This window comes from Orycteropus afer, unplaced genomic scaffold, assembly GCF_000298275.1.
Source record: "Orycteropus afer afer isolate SDZICR_OR568_19922 unplaced genomic scaffold, OryAfe1.0 scaffold00004, whole genome shotgun sequence".
NCBI classification, from domain to species: Eukaryota; Metazoa; Chordata; class Mammalia; order Tubulidentata; family Orycteropodidae; genus Orycteropus; species Orycteropus afer.
Genome location: NW_006921591.1, coordinates 17,243,076 through 17,258,975, shown reverse-complemented (window position 1 = coordinate 17,258,975; position 15,900 = coordinate 17,243,076).

Below are 15,900 nucleotides of genomic sequence, written 5' to 3'. Positions count from 1 at the left end.
GGAGTGCATGGAGGGATGGACATAGGGAAGAGGTAACTATCAGGAGGAAGTAGGAGGGGAGCTGTTGCATTGTGGTAAATTGTGATCAATGCCATGAGACAAAGTGTATGTGAACTGCTGTATGGAAAGTGAATTTGCTCTGTAAATTTTCACCCAAATCACAATTTAAAAAAAAAAAAGAAGCAGTCATCTAAGGATGTTAATTCTTAATATCTTTGATAAATGAGCCTGATTTCTCCCCTTTACCAGGATGCTGGTTTGGAGTTCATATTTTAAACTTGTTCTCATTGGTTTAATGATATATAAGCACTTATATAAACGACGTTGTTGCTGTTGTTGTTGTATGCTGTCAACTCGGACCCGACTCATAGCGACCCCTCCTTGGGTTTCCGAGGCAGTATCACTATGGAAGTAGATTGCCCCATCTTCCTTCAGAGGAGTGGCTGGTGGGTTTGAACCGCCAGCCTTCTGGCTAGCAGTCAAGTGCATTAGGCCCTATGCTACCAGAGCTCCCTATATAAATGATATAGTCCTAATATTCCCAGGGATCAATGAAAAAAAATTGTTCAGACAGTGGTTTTTATGTCAACCTTGAAAATAAAATCTTAGAAACTGAACCTTTCCAAGTAACTTAAGCTAGATATTATATGAAATGTGTTTTATTTAAAGCAGAGAAGTAACTTTTATTAATTCCTAGAATGACAAGAAATACAAGGCTCATGAGACTGGCAAAATTTAGACTCCCATATAATAGCTTTCTGAGTGCCCATCAATGAGTACACCCCATACAAAACAAGAGAAACAAAGTAAAGCCCTTCTTAAGTTTTATGACTCTAATTTTCATTAATTAACTTTAGAAGGACTTTTATAATATCAACAATTAACTAAAACAAAAGAAATTGGAAGTTAGGAAAAGACAAAACTGCTTACTAAAAATAATAACAAAATTTAGAAGGAAATAAATTGATTATCTTTTGTCTTTCAAAATACCTTGACCAAACTAAAATATGTAAATGAATTAAGATTAACCTTTTCTTTCTTATAATGACCCTCTGAGATTTGCACTGCTGTAGAGTAGCTTTTGAAAGATCCCTCCCAATTAGGTGAAGACCTTCTTAGACAAAAGAAAATAAGATGCTGTTTTACAATAGTTATCAAAAATTCAGTGGCTACTCAGCATAAAAGAATCATAAACAAGTTCCTTCTATTGGAAAAAAAAAAAAAGCTAAGAAGCCAAATCATAGAAATCACGATGAAATTCACCTAAAATGAAATGGTAAAGGTTAAATAAAAATATAAGCTATTCAAGCAAATTTATTTCAATGGTAATTATGTTTTATAGTACCCACCACTGCCATCGAGTCAATTCTGACTCACAGCGACCGTCATTGGGTTTCCAAGGGTGTAAATCGTTACAGAAGTAGATTGCCTCATCTTCCTCCTGTAGAGCAGCTGGTGGGTTTGAACCACCAACTTCTGGTTAGCAGTCAAATGCCTTACCTGCTACATCACCAGTTATGTTTAGATACCTTACTGATATTACATTGAGTTAATATTCTTTATAATTTAAAGTTTATGTTCTTTTGCTTTTTTTATACCACAGAGAAGGAAAAAAAATTCAAATATATATATCTATATATATATATATATAGATATATATATGCTGTTAAATATGTTCACTATTGCCACTGAAGAGTTATACAAAAGAAAAAATTTGAAAGGTTTATAAAAAAAGAATAATTTATTTCATATAATCCAAGTTTTTATCTGGCAAAAATTTGATGGGTTAATTTATGAGATTTTTAATAACTTTTAGTATCAAGTAACATACAAAGCAAATAACTGGGTTTCTTGCTGTTAAAATAGCAAATTTTTTTTTATTGTTGGGTTGAAGAGATCATTTATTTTTTGTGTAACTTGCCTCAAAGACAAAGGTTCAGTCTCTCATTAGATTAATACTCAAAATTAGCTGCACAGTAGTGAAAAAAGTAAGTTTTTTACTTTTAAAATCTATGATTAAATAAATAAACTCTTGACAATTTTAAATCTTTGTAGAAAGCTACCAAAGGAGTGTTTCAGTTTTATAAGGAGAAAAAATGTTAATTAAAAAAAAGTTTTAATTAATGTGTTTTGGTAGTATAGTGGCTAAGGCACTTGACTGGTGGTTCAAACCCAGCAGCCACTCCTCAGAAGGAAGATGGGGCAATCTACTTCCATAGTGATACTGCCTTGGAAACTCAAGAAGGGGTTGCTATGAGTCAGGTCCGACTCAACGGCACATAACAACAACAACAAACTGATATGTTTACATATCAGGAGAAGTGTCAAATTTTCTTTGGGCTGAAATTTACTTAATAATTATGTTTGCCTAATATTAGACAAGTGTTTAATATTATGTCATAATTTTACTCTTTCAACTGCTAACTCAATTACAACTCTATTTTCCTTTAAATCTAGCATTATTAAGCCAATAATTTTACTAAGGAATTCACATGGTTCACTATGTCTCAAGATTGTTATAAGTTATATCTAAAGCTGTTAAAATCAAGGTTAATCACTATGTTTAGAGATATTTTCATCTAAAGTTCTTTTCTGTTTTTGAATTGACTTTATTCAGCTTTGTATTATTTATAAAATTAACTCCTATCACATCTTTTATTTTAAATAAATATTATAATTATAACCATTTGTTTGTCATCTGCAGATGTTTTATTTTACTTGACCAAATATTTCAATATAAATAGACTATGTGAGGTTCGTGAAAAGGACTATAATGTTTCAAACATGTATACCATTTAGAATAAATCAAGATTTCTAGAACTCATGAAGAAGCCAACAGATTCTTCAGACTGCTACTAATTCAAAATTGCTTGGGACTACAGGGACTGAGTAAATAAACAAAAAAGTATTGTAACCTTTATATGAGAACACTGCTGATGTTCAATGTTCTATCGTCTAGACATAAGATACAATTTTTTTCTTCTTCCTTTTCTTTCCATTGTTAGTCCAGATCTGTACTTCAATAGTATAATCATTTAACTGCTATTTGTGTACCTCACATAGGATGACAAGATATTATAGCATGTATCAAGGAGCTCTGGTGGAGGTGTAGTGCTGAATGCATTTGACTGCTAACCAGAAGGCTGGTAATTCAAACCCACCAGCCACTCCTCAGAAGGAAGACAGACAATCTACTTCTGTAGCGATACCGCCTCAGGAAACCCAAGGAGGGGTCACTATGAGTCGGAACCAACTTGACGGCAATGAGTTTGGTTTGGTTTTGGTATAGCATATATCAAAATTCTGACTGACTATATTCAGAAATATTTAAATAATTCTGCCCATGGACTCCAGGAAATGAATACCGGAATGACTATGATAACAGAAGTAGTTCTTCCAAACCAAATTGCTCTCACTTACGTTACTTATACCAACAATCTTTAACAGAATACTCTAAAAGGTATTTTTCACAGGTTAAAGAAACCTTTTCTAAGAAGAGACCAGCCACTCCTCAGAAGGAAGGTTGGGCAATCTACTTCCGTAGTGGTACCACCTTGGAAACCGAAGGAGGGGTCACTATGAGTCAGGATCAATTCAATGGCACGTAACAACAACAACAGAATTCAAAATCTACTGAACACCTCCCCAAAAGAAAATATATATTGGAAGCAACATCAATTAAAAGACTCTCTAGAACCTCATTGGAAATAACCCTACTTATTCCTTCTCCCTAATCCTTGTACTACTAAATTACTGGGAATTTAAATTTGAATCCAGCTACCTCAGTTAAAAAAAGCTAGAGCCCCTGTTTAGACTGTTAAACTTTGTTGCTATAAGGAAACGATATTAAAAGTAAATGTTTTAAAGCTGTTAAAATCAAAGTTAATCACAATGTTAGAGATATTTTCATCTGAAGTTCTCTTCTGTTTTCGAATTGACTTTATTCAGCTTTGTATTATTTTATAATTAATTCCTATCAAGTCTTTTATTTTTAATAAATATTGTAATTATAACCATTTAGTTTGTCATCTGCAGATGTTTTACTTTGCTCCTTCCAAGATCCCAGAACAAGATTTCATGCAACCTGCTGAAACCAGCTCTACTCTCCTTAACTCTCCCAATCTACTATTTAACATTTAAAAACATTTAAATTCATTGTCTACTTATAGTATCTGGTGCTCCAGTGGCATAGCTGTTAAAGCATTTGGCTGCTAACCAAAAGGTCAGTGGTTCAAACCCACCAGCCACTCTGTGGGAGAAAGATGGAACAGTCTACTTCTGCAAAGATGTACAGCCTTGGAAACCCTGTGGGACAGTTCTAGTCTGTCCCATAGGGTTGCTGTGAGTCAGAATCAACTTGATGATGGTTGGTTTCATGTGGTTTGGTATTTTAACTATCTATAGAGACAGACTGCCATCCTATGAGAAAAGACCTTGCCAAAGATGAGCTCTTTTTTTGTGGATGATCTGAAAACCAATTCACACTGAAGATGAGACTCCTAGCCCAGCAAGGCAGAAGACTTAAGATGTGATCAAGGAATCTCTTCTAGTAAGATTCTTGATCAAAAGGGGGGACTATATAGCAACAAGAAATGGGAAGAGGTAAGCTGCAAGCTATTTTTTTTTAAAAACATAGTTATTTCTGAATTCAAAGTCTTATCCACCACAACTCCCCCACTTCCCTAGCCACTTCATGGAATCTGAGGATTCTGCTACTCTTAGAGAGGTCTGAAAGGAAGGCCTGGCATCTACTTCCAAAAAATCAGCTAATGAAGACCCTACAGATCATAACGATCCAAGCCACAATTCATTCTATCATGGGTTGGAGACCAACTCGACAGCTGGTAACAAATGGCACAAAGGAGCCTAATAATTTATACATATGCATCTGATGTTCCTTCTACCTGAAAAAGAAGCATGTCTGCTTTAAGACCTTAAAGACATTAGTGCTATTTCATCTTTCAATAGCTGAAGATCAAATTTGGAACAAGCTAGCTTTCATGTCACTGTTCTGAATTACTTGTCCAAATAAAACCTTATTTAGAGATCTACTCTTAGTAGTCCCCAACTTACAACCATCTTTTTTTTTTTTTAACATCTTATTATTAGTAATATGTTTACTACATTGCAGTGTACAATTTGCTGTTATTGTTCTCTGATGTTGACTCACAGATGTTCAATTTGACAATTTATTGTTCAAAACACAGCAGTGCAGTTTTTTTTCTAAACTAAATCAGGGACTTCAGTTTGAAAACATGGACCCAAACGCTGATCACTTTGCCAAAGTCAGTAGGCAGATTCAGGAAGCAATGACATGTTACTAAGAAATATGTGAAGAAAAAGACCATACAGGCAATTTTCACTAATTTTCTGACTAGAAACAGCATCCCTATTCCCAGAGATAATCCAGACGATCCAGAACCTTCCACAGTGGCATTATACTGCAACTGAGAAAAATGTCAGTATTGTCCAACTCTTCATCATTGGAGTAAATTTTTATGGTGTGTGTATTTTTTATGTATGTATGTACATAAAGGAGCTCTGGAGGCTTAGTGGATAAAGCATTTGGCTGCTAACCAGGACGTCAGTGATTCAAACCCACCAGCTGCTCCCTGGGAGGAAGATGAGTCAATCTACTTCTATAAAAATTTACAGCCTTGGAAACCCAATGGGGGTCACTATGAGATGGAATTGACTTGATGGCAGTGAGCTTGGTTTGGTACATATATATGTATTAAAACATATCTGTTATATGTAATCTTCCAACCCCCAAAGAAAAACAAAACTAGGATTTATAAAGATACTGATAATAAAAGGCAAAAATAATGAAACCTAAAAAAAAAAAGAGGCATCCAACATATGTCAGAACCAACTTATGACAGTCATTGGACCAGAACTTTGTTGTAAGTTGGGGACTATCTATACTACTATTTTCATTTCTGCAGCACCTACTAGTATATTCCATGTACTCAGAGCTGGTGTAATATACCCAAGGTAATTAAGTTAGCAAATAGAAGGCTGATATCAGAATCTCAGCAGTCCAGCTTACAGTGTACACGCTTAAGCTACAACACTGTTTCACTGCTCCACTAATGGACTGGGGTGGGTGAGGGAGACCTTCAAGAATTATGTTAAATACAAAATGTATTTAAAGGACACAGACCTAAATGCCAGGAAGCTCATTAAAGAGGTAAAAAAATGCAAAGGGAGTGTACAACACAAGTTCTAAAACAAATACCCAGTGGGAAAATGCAGAACAAAAAGTAGTTCTATACCAACTACAGTGTGAGACAGGAGAAAAGAATTAGACTTCAAGTCTGATGTCTGCCATTAGGAAGCTAACGGCATGGATAAATTATTTACCATTTCTCGACCTCAGACCTCAGCTAGACTTGTAAACTACCTAGGACATGGATATCCCTGGGGTTGTTATGATCATAAAATGAAAAAAAAAAAAAAAACCTATCACAATACCTGGCATTAAGTAAGCATTTAACTGCTTTTTTAATTAAAAAGCCATCACCATCAAGACAATTCCAACTCACAGTGACCCCACAGTGATCCTATAATACCATCACTTTAAGACAACTGTACCATCCTTGAAATTAAGACAAAGCATATTGGCCCTATAAGATAAGCAGGAAAGCTAAGGGAGTCAATGCCCCTCCCCTTACTTATTTACACCCCAACCTCCCCAGGCTAGCCAACATCTGCCTGAGTTGGTTTGGCAGCCATCTTAGTATACTAGGTGACCTGAAGGTCATTAAGTGCCTCATGAATATTAATCTCTCCACCTCTAGATGGCGTTTAGCCAACATTTTCTACACATGTGACATATGGAGAAATACGTAACCCTAACTGTGCCTGAGTAGAATGTAGAAGTATGTATACCTATGACTTATTTCATAAACTGTGTATAAGATTAAGTTTGGAGGAACCTTCCTTGGAGCAGTCTTGGAAGTACTAGGCCTGGCTGTTTCCTTCCTTGGCCAAAGAAATAAAAGTGCCTTTCTGTTCTCTCACCTCAGTCTCTTGTTTATTGGCTACAACAAGTAATGCTGAGCAAATCCTGGACTTTTAACCAGTAGCAAAATTACTAACATCCCTCCCCCATGCCCTTTGGAACAGCCACAACTCTTCAAGGCCCTCCACCTCTTCTAAGAATACACCTCTATCTTCTGGCTTTACCAGAGACCCAGGTGCAAGCTGGGGACCCCAAATCTTAACCAGATAATGTTGTTCCTCTCATCCATATGCTTCATTATTATCACGAGAAAGAGTATGCCCTTTAACCTCCCTACCCTCTGCCTCCCATTCTTCTAATTTACCTCCTCAAATACTCCATTGTCACAATTCTCTGTCTTCTTGACACTTGTTAGCATTGGCTCAAGCACTTTCTCTCTGCATATCAACACCCCTCCCCTGGGCTCCACTTTCCCCTTAACCAGTTTAGATTCCATTGTCTGACATTATAAAAGTCCTTTGGCAAATACCTTCACCCCAAGCTTCCAACCAGTTCATTCTAGTTCAACCCCCTGCTGACAATCTGCATTTCCACCCCAGATACACTGAATCAGAATCTACATTTTAACAAGATCTTCAGGGACAGGTCTCTGGGGATCTTGTTAAAATGTAGATTCTGGTTCTGTATGTCTATGTGGAAAAGCAACTGTTCAAAGTCCTGTCAAAGAGACTCTAGCCAATTATCTGTCACTTGGACTCACCCATTATTTCTGGACCTTGGAGTCCTCATTCTCACATGCAACCCAGACAGGGTGCAGTCAGGGGCTCCCAGCTCTTAAGTCTTTGATGTGAGAGCTCACCAACATATTATTCACCTTGTCCCAGCCTTTCAGTTGCTTTGAAATCTAGAATCCTTCTGCACAGTTCTGTATTATTTGTCCTTTTTTTTCCCCTCTCTGTCAAAAATTTTAACACTCTATTTCTTGAAAGAAAGTTGGAAACTTTTCCTACCTGCTAGCCCCTATATGGGAGCTCTGGTGGCGTAGTGCCTAAGGCATTTAACTGCTAACCAAAAGGCTGGCGGTTCAAACCCAACAGTCACTCCTTGAAAGGAAGCCTGGGCACTCTACTAAAGATACTGCCTCAGAAACCCAAGGAAGGGTCGTTATGAGCTGGATACGACTCGATGGCAGTGAGTTTGATTTTAGCCCCCATATGAGAATACGTGTTGGATTACAGAAATTAGCCCTGAGCTAAAAGGTAGGCTCCAGAAGTCCCTGCTCTGTCACACTTAAGTAGTAATGCAGTCACTCCTCAGGATGTCTCTTTATCAGAGAGGTGGTCTGTTAATAGTATGGATCCCTTGCTCCTGCTGTCTTCATGTTAGATGGTTAGGAGGACTTCACTAACTACTTTGTACTAACTTTTAGAGTGTAATTTATTTTGATATCAACTGTTCATTTCACGTATTCCACAGTTTTCTACAACTTCTATTAGAAGGACTGCACTGGAGTTAGATTATATATTGAAATAAAAACTGTAGATGAGACCCCACTCAAATAAAGCTTTTGTAAAACTTAATGTTCTTATGAGCTGTTTCAGTTTCTTCGGAGTATAATGCCTGTGAGCTGACCTTTTCTTCTTCTCAACAGAACAGCTAGACCAGAGTCACTATTAACAGAAGCAAGAGGGAGGCATGAGCTGAAGATCTTGGCCATGTGTAGAAGCAGCATCACAGTTTTCAATGTTCATTTCAGGATGTGTGGTGTAGATTTGGAAGTAGAAACGTTTTCAAAGTTTAAAAACTGCATTGGTTATATCCAGCATATCCTGGATTGAACAGAGGAAATCTGCATTTCTGCCTCAGATATACTGAACCAGAATCTACTGTTTAACAAGATCCCCAGATGATTCTTATATCATATGTTGTTGGAAACCCGGGGGGGGGGGGCGGTGTCACATAGCCAGCCTTACTGAACCTCATTTCAAATTCATTTATTATCACAAAGCTGGACTAGGCATTCACTCCACACTACTTCCTATAAACCTTACTGATTCTCCTCTCTACCCTCCCTATGTTCACTCTCAACAGTAGACCTTGTCTCATTCCCAGAGAAAACTGAAACCATCAAGTACATTGTTGCTATTACTTATGGATCTCCTGTATGCTTTAAAGAGCCCTGGTAGACTCGGAAAGGGATCAGTGCAGGAGATCCTGGGTAGAGTAGAAGAACAATGTGGAACAAAACGCAAAATCATTTAAAAAAAAAAAAAAAGACCAGGTTTACTAGTCTGATAGAGCCTGGTGAGACTCCCAAGACTATGGCTCCTAGTTATCCTTCAGACCTGGAAGTGAACTCACTCCTGTGGCTTCCAATCAAACAACTGACAGGCATACAGGGTGAACCTTTACATCAGGCAGATATACTCATTGGAGCAATCAATCAGCAGTCTTGAGAGAACAGAAGGGCAGTGTTTGCACAAGGAGACAGCTTGCAGGGTGGGAGTGTATGGGAGGAAAGGACACAGGGAAGAGGTAACTAGGGGAGGAAATGGAAAGACAACTGTTACACTGTGGGGAATTGCAATCATTGTCATGAAACAAAATGTATATGAAATGCTGCACGGAAAATCGATTTGCTCTGTAAACTTTCCTTAAAATCACAATAAAAATTTAAAAAAAAAAAAAAAAAGAGCTCTGGTGGCACAGTGGTTAATGCATTTGGCTGCTAACCAAAAGGTTATCAGTTCAAACCCACCAGCCACTCCACAGGAGAAAGATGAGGCGGTCTCCTTCTGTTAAGATTTAGTCTTGAAAACCCTATGGTGCTGTTCTCCTCTGCCCTATAGGGTTGCTATATGAGTCAGAATCAACTCAATGTAATGGGTTTAGCCCACTTTACCTCTCTTCAGGATCATCCCTAACAGCAGACAGACACATTTTCTTAAACATCATCCTAAAGACACACATAACCCAACCTCCTTGATCCTCTATGTCCCCCTAGTTAATGGCATAATTCCTCCATAGCCCTGGTTATCTATACTGATGCTGTTGCTTTTCAAATTTTAATGTAGGCACAACTCACTTGGGGATCTTGCTAAAATCCATGCTCTAGCAGGTCTGGTGTGAGGCCCAAGATTATGCACTGCTAACACGATGTAGGTCCACAGAAACCATTGGGAGTAGCAAGGCTACTCCCACTTCTCTCAACTGCTTCATTTATGAAATCTGCTATGATCTGGCTTCCTCCTCCAGTATAACTTCATGGAAACTGGTCCTGTCAAGGTCACCAACAAACTCTATGCTGCAATCTCTAATAAAAACTTTTCTCCTTTTCTTCCCCCACCTCTTTTTATTTATTTTTATTTTAACTGTAATTTAGGTGCAAATTTACAGAGCAGTATTTGTTTTACATTCAACATTTCATGAACATTTAGTTTCACTCCCCAATTACCATCCCCAATCCTAACCCACTTTCCTCCCCTTCCTTCCCAGTAACCCCACCCCCCCATCTCATGCCCTTTTTAGTTATGCATTCCTGTGTGTCCTGCTTTTCCTCTGTGTGAATGTTGCCTCTCTGGTGCCCCATGGCCAAATGCTCCAAGGGATGTATCTCCATAGAGTATGTGGGTATATAGCCCTAGGTTGAGTGGCCTGTGTGTACATCTTATTTACTATCGGGCTGAGAGCCAGCCCTTAGGAGTGAGTTTCATCCCAGGCCTGAAGTGTATTCCAGGACCATAGTCTTGAGGGTTCCGCCAGACTCCATCCAACCAGTAATTCTGGTCATTATTTTTGTTTTTTTGGATTGTGTTTTTGGATTTTGTTCCACATTTTTCTTCCCACTCTATCTAGGATATCCAGTTTTGATCCCTACCTGAGTGTCTGGCATTGGTAGCCAGGCATCATCTAGTTCTTCTGGTCTCGAGGTCCATCACTTTCTAAAGCTGATTGTTTCCGTATGCCCTTGGTTTTTTGCACTCTTCTTTGCTTCTGATGATAGGAGACCATTATGAACATGTAGCAACTGTGATAAAACTCTGCATGGTAAGGGGACAGCCCCTAATAGGCCAATTCAAAGATCTCTCTTGGTATCTCCCTCCTTGATACTTTGCTTCCTAGTTTCAGTAACACCACATTCTTCCACAGTTGTTACTCTCTCTCTGGTGGCTCTGTCTCAGTGCCTTTTGCCAGCTCTTTCTCCTGTATTTGGCTTCTAAATGTCAGTAATCCTCCAAGTTGGGTCTTAGCTTTCTAATCTCTATGTTATCTCCCTAGGCAAACTCATGCATTCCAGTGGCTTTATATACAGCTTTAACAGTTTTAAAATGCAGCCCAAACCCCCCCTTCCCTGTTCCCTAGACTCCACTGCTCAGCCTAACTCCCATCTCTCCCCACTTGGATATCTTGCAAGAATCTCAAACTTATTCCCAAAATAGGACTCTTGGTTCTTCCTGCCAAAATCTGTTCCTTTTCCACTGTTATCCATTTATTAATAACTAATGTCACTAGTAACATTCAAGTTATTACTAAACCAGAAACCTGAGAACCATTTTGACTCCCCTTGCCTCTCTCAATTCATGATCAACTCTGATTCTATCTCCAAAATACATTTCAAATCCATGCAATTCTTCCATCTCCTCCCTCCCAGTCACTATGCAATCAACTACAGTGATAGCTTCCTAAGTAACCTCCTCACTGTCACTCTGGCCCCTCCCCAGTCTATTCTCCACACAATCCTCGGTGTGAATTTTCTAAAAATGTAAATGAAAATGTGCTTAAGGCTCTGTATTGGCTCCCCATGAATAAAACCCAAAGCCTCTATTCACCACAGCCTATAAAACCCTGGACAGACCTTTCACCAGCCAGCTCTGCCATCTCTCAGTTTCCTGAATATGTTAAGCTCTTTCCCACCTAGGATACTTTCCACATGCTCTTCCTTCTTCACAGATTACATTTTTTGAAGACTAAATGCAGGAGTGAGCGAGTCACAGTCAAGAAATTGAAGACCGTTGTGGCTATCTGCAGCACAGAGAAAGAGGCAGAGCCCAGTGTAAGATGAGACTAGAGAGGTAAGTAAAGGTCAGATCATTCAAACAGGAATGCAACAATCAGAACGGAAATACTGAGGTGTTTACATATTGTGAATAATGTAACCAATGTCACTGAACTTGTGTAAAAATTGTTTAAGGAGAAACTAAACTGCTATGTAAACCTTCAGTGAAAATACATTATTTAAAAAAAGAAACCACCCAGTAGGGCCAAGTTTGGGGATTTCAGACTTCCTCCTGAGAGCACTGGAAAGCCATGGAACTATTTTAAGCAAACAGATGGCATAATTAGACTTGAATGTTGAAAAGACATTCTGGCTAAGATGCAATAGGCCAGGCTAGAGACAACAGGAGCCTGGACTAGGGAGACAGCAGTGGGCCTGAGAAAAGTACTAAGGTGTGCCTGACCCAAGATTTCCAATCATTTCATATGCTTGTGAAAGCTAGACAATGAATAAAGAAAACAGAAGAGTTGATGGCTTTGAATTATGGTGTTGGTGAAAAATACTGACAATACCATGGATTGCCAGAAGAATGAACAAATCTGTCCTGGAAGAAATGCAGCCAGAATGCTCCTTGGAAGCGAGAATGACCAGACTTAGTCTCACCTACTTTGGTCATGCTGTCAGAAGGGACCAGTCCCTGGAGAAGTGTATCATGCTTGGTAAAGCAGAGGGTCAGCGGAGAAGGGGAAAACCCTCAATGAGACAGAATGACACAGTGGCTGCAATGATGAGCTCAAGCATAGCAAGGGCTGTGAGGATGACACAGGATCAGGCAATGTTTCGTTCTGTTGTACAAACAGTCATTACAAGTCGGAGCTAACTCGGTGGTACTTTAACAACAACAACATGGGGAAAGTGGGTAGATATAGAACTATTGTTATTAGCTGCTGTTAAGTCAGCCCCCAACTTATGATCACTCTAAGTGTTACAAATAGAAGTGCTCCAAAGGGTATTATTAGGTGTAATATTTATGGAAGTGGTTCACCAGGCCTTTCTTCTGTAGAGCTTCTAGGTGGGTTTAAACTGCCAATCTTTAGGTTAGCTTGTTGTTGTTATTTGCCATCGAGTCGGCCCCGACTCCTAGCAACCCCTCCTTGGGTTTCCAAGGCAGTTGTCACTACGGAAGTAGGATTGCCCAACCTTCCTTCTGAGGAGTGGCTGGTGGGTTTGAACCACCAGCCTCCTGGTTAGCAGGCAAGTGCTTTAGGCACTATGCTACCAGAGCTCCTTTACAGTGATCACAAATAACCTGTCCCTTCAGAACTATTAAGGAGGTTAAAATATGGCAGGACTTATGAATGAACATACAATTTGAGATAAAAAGGCTTAATATGCATTAGTTGAGGTACCATACTGACTAAAATAAATTTGTAATAATAAAGTCAGGAGTCCCTAAGTGAGACTTGCAATAGGAAGCAGAGATGTGTATTGTACTGACTTTTCAACTGTCTAATGGTGATTCTAATGACCTTCATCTGGGATGCAACAAACAATTCTCAGAGGAGTTTCTCATCTGGGGTTACATATTAATATGATTTTTGTAAATTAATATATCTTTGTTATAAATAACTTGATTCAAAAGATATTTGTTATATGAAAGTATTCGAATCATAGATTTTTACAGATGAAAGGAAATTTACTGATCATTTAGCCAAAAAGTCTTCCTTTTACAGATGCAAAAACTAGGGCTCAGGGGAGTTACATAATTCACCCAAAGTCAAGTGGCACAGCTAGACTTCAGGTTCAGGATTCAGACCCTTTAGTCCTAACTCTCCTCTCCATCTGCAGACACCTCAGAAAGATTTCCCAGAGTCTAAAAAAAAAAAAAAAAGTTCTTCTATACAGGTGGATAAGTAAAATGTAGGAGGGTTTCAAAAGAGAACTGGAGGCCTGGGGTCAGGGTTTAGGTTCTCTCAAATTTCTCAGCTACTTCCCAATGCATTCTACATTTTAAAACACACTGATTTAAAACAGTTTTAAGCTGTTTATCAAGGAAGTCATTTTGGCTGTAATTTTTACTATCCTGTTTTAGGGGTTTTTTTAAAAAAAAATAAATAAATAAACCTTACTTGTTCCATTTGGTTTATGGATCGGCAAGATTTTAATTTCCAAAGGTATGACATATTTGACGAATTAACCCTAGCATCTGACAGTGAAGAACCAGAAGCAAGAACATAAAGTTTTAAATACAATATTAAAAGTTTCTAGAATCATAAAAACTCCAGCTGCATTTTAATCTCCTACAGTATTAGACACTTTAGCAAGCAACTAAAAAAAAAGTTTCCCAATAATTTCTGATAAAAACCTTAAAAGTTAAAAATAAAAAATAAGTCGTGGTAGCTAGTCCCCAAGAAAACTAACGGCCTCCAATTGCCATTTCATGTAGTCCTCTTCCATACTGTGACAGGCTTATTCTCTGTTTTAAAAATGATAGTGTATCACTTCCAAGATGAAGTTATAAAAGATACTACAGCTTCAATCTTGCTCATCCTGTCTCTCTTTCAGATTGCTTCTTTGGGGACAAAGTTAGCTGCCATGTTGTAAACAGCCATATGGAGAAGAACACATGGTAAAGAACTGAGGCCTCCTACTAATATCTATGTGAGTGAGCCATCTTGGAAGCAGACAGCAGACCTTTCAGCCCAAGTCAAGCCTTCATATGACTGCAACCACAGGAGAGAACCTGAGCCAGAACCACCAAGCCCAATTGCTCCCAGATTCCTGGACTTCAAAAACTGTGTGAGATAATAAATATCCATTGTTTTACACTTATAACTTTAGCATAATTGGTTACACAGCAGTAGAAAATTCATCCAAATAGCATACTTTAGAGGTAGCCAGCGACATTACTATAATGCCAAATTACTCTATTTCCTTCAAGTCATGCACCATATATCAAGTAAAATAATATAGGCTAGAATATCCCAATCTGAAAGTGTATTTGCTCTGTAAATCTTCACCCAAACCACAATAAAAATAAAATTAAAAAAAAAATAATATCCCAATCTGGATAAAACCTAATGTATTATTTGCTATGACAATTTCCAATTTAGTGAACTTAAAATATATTGTATACAAATTGCCCTCAAAACATAGACAAAAACAATATATTAACAACTATGAACTCTGGTAGCATAGTGGCTAAGGCACTTGACTGCTCACCAGAGGGCTGGCGGTTCAAACCCATCAGCCACTCCTCGGAAGGAAGGTTGGGCAATCCTACTTCCGTAGTGATACTGCCTCGGAAACCCAAGGAGGGGTCGCTATGAGTCAGGGCTGACTCGACGGCACATAACAACAACAACAACAACATGAACAGAATGTTTTTCAGCATTTAGATTACAAATAAAAACAAAAACCCAAATCCTAAAAGAGATTCATCTACAATCATAACAGAATACTCAACAAAATTACTGGCAGTTAACATTGCTAAGTGGCATAAACTTGAAATTAAGATCTGGTTGGAACCTTGTACTTGCTGTACCAACTACATAAGAAGCTTTGGTGGTGTAGTTAGGGCATTCAGCTGCTGACCAAAAAGTCAGCGGTTCGAACCCACCAGCTTCTCTGCAGGAGAAAGATGAAACAGTCTGCGTCTGTAAAGATTTACAGCCTTGGAAACCCTATGGGGCAGTCCTACTCTTTCCAGTACAATCACTATGAGTCGGGATCAACTCAATGACAATGGACTGGGCTTGGGCTTGGGTACTAACTATATATATATATCTTCCCCCTTTGATACTCAGCTTCCTCATTCTCATCTTTCTTTCTACTCTTGCCCATTTCAAGCTCACAAACCTCACTAACAACTGCCTCCTCTACTTTCTGGAACATTTAAGAATATGTGCACTTAAAATAAAATACTTGGGAATAAATCTTA